The sequence below is a fragment of the Salvelinus sp. IW2-2015 genome, unplaced genomic scaffold, assembly GCF_002910315.2.
Source record: "Salvelinus sp. IW2-2015 unplaced genomic scaffold, ASM291031v2 Un_scaffold3637, whole genome shotgun sequence".
NCBI classification, from domain to species: Eukaryota; Metazoa; Chordata; class Actinopteri; order Salmoniformes; family Salmonidae; genus Salvelinus; species Salvelinus sp. IW2-2015.
In genome coordinates, this window is record NW_019944914.1 from 55,679 (window position 1) to 57,445 (window position 1,767).

General features: G+C 52.6%; 1 long non-coding RNA gene across 3 annotated transcripts; it reads right to left on the bottom strand.

Moving 5' to 3' along the window:
• Positions 1 to 533: 533 nt before the first annotated feature.
• Positions 534 to 1,623, bottom strand: LOC139025956 (uncharacterized). Of its 3 annotated transcripts, none has more exons than XR_011477653.1 (3): positions 1,466 to 1,623; positions 825 to 910; positions 534 to 652 (listed from the first exon to the last, which is right to left on the bottom strand). It is a non-coding gene; the product is annotated as an uncharacterized lncRNA (long non-coding RNA). The 3 variants fall into 3 exon arrangements; XR_011477652.1 differs by having other exon boundaries at positions 534 to 696; XR_011477651.1 differs by having other exon boundaries at positions 534 to 696; positions 782 to 910.
• Between the last annotated feature and the right edge of the window lie 144 nt (positions 1,624 to 1,767).

The window sequence follows — 1,767 nt, forward strand, 5'->3', positions numbered from 1 at the left end:
ACAACAACAATACAACCACAATACAACCACAACACACACAAACAACCACAATACAACACAACAACAATACAACCACAATACAACCACAACACAACCACAACACAACCACAATACACCACAATAAAACCACAACACAAAACAACCACAATACAACCACACACAACACAAACAACCACAACAACAATACAACCACAACAACAACACAACTAGGGATGGTTATTCTAATATCCGAACGGACCATAGATATTCTAACAGCTCACATAATATAATGTATAATATGGTGGGGGAGAGCCAAGATGGAGGAATGGAGGATTCATCACCTGTGGGGAGCCAAGATGGAGGAATGTGGGATTCATCACCCTGGTGGGGAAGCCAAGATGGAGGATGGAGGACCCTGTGGGCGAGGAGATGGTGGATTCATCACCCTGGTGGGGGAGAGCCAAGATGGAGGGAATGTGAGTCATCACCCTGGTGGGGGAGAGGCCAAGATGGAGGAAAAAAAAAAATGGTGGATCACCACCCTGGGTGGGGGAGAGCCAAGATGGAGAATGGTGGATTTCATCGCCTGGTGGGGGAGAGCCAAGATGGAGGAATGGTGGATTCATCACCCTGGTGGGGGAGAGCCAAGATGGAGGAATGGTGGATATCACCCCTGGTGGGGGAGAAGCCAAGATGGAGGAATGGTGGATTCATCACCTGGTGGGGAGAGCCAAGATGGAGGATGGTGGATTCATCACCTGGTGGGGGAGAGCCAAGATGGAGGAAATGGTGGATTCATCACCCTGGTGGGGAGAGCCAAGATGGAGGAATGGTGGATTCATCACCCTGGTGGGGGAGAGCCAAGATGGAGGAAGGTGGATTCATCACCCTGGTGGGGAGAGCCAAGATGGAGGAATGGTGGATTCATCCCCTGGTGGGGGAGAGCCAATATGGAGGAATGGAGGATTCATCACCCTGGTGGGGGAGAGCCAATATGGAGGAATGGAGGATTCATCACCCTGGTGGGGGAGAGCCAAGATGGAGGAATGGATTCATCACCCTGGTGGGGAGAGCCAAGATGGAGGAATGGTGGATTCATCACCCTGGTGGGGGAGAGCCAAGATGGAGGAATGGTGGATCATCACCTTGGTGGGGGAGAGCCAAGATGGAGGAAATGTGGATTCATCACCCTGGTGGGGAGAGCCAAGATGGAGGGAGGATTCATCACCCTGGTGGGGGAGAGCCAAGATGGATGAATGGTGGATTCATCACCCTGGTGGGGAGAGCCAAGATGGAGGAATGTGGATTCATCACCCTGGGGGAGGAGAGCAAGATGGAGGAATGGTGGATTCAATCACCCTGGTGGGGAGAAGCCAAGATGGAGGAATGGTGATTCATCACCCTGGTGGGGGGAGAGCAAAGATGAGAATGGTGGATCATCACACTTGGTGGGGGAGAGCCAAGAGGAGGATGGTGGATTCATCACCCTGGTGGGGGGAGAGCCAAGAGGAGGAATGTGGATTCATCACCCTGGTGGGGGGAGAGCCAAGATGGAGGAATGGTGGATTCATCACCCTGGTGGGGGAGAGCCAAGATGGAGGAATGGTGTTCATCACCCTGCGTGGGGAGAGCCAAGATGGAGGAATGGTGATTAAGTTGTTGTTGCCATCCTGTACCTGTCCCGCAGGTGTGATGTTCGGATGTTACCGACCTGTGCAGGTGTGTTTACACAGTGAATCTACACTCGAGGACGATCAGCTGTCCGTCCGTCTCCCTGTAGCGCTGTCT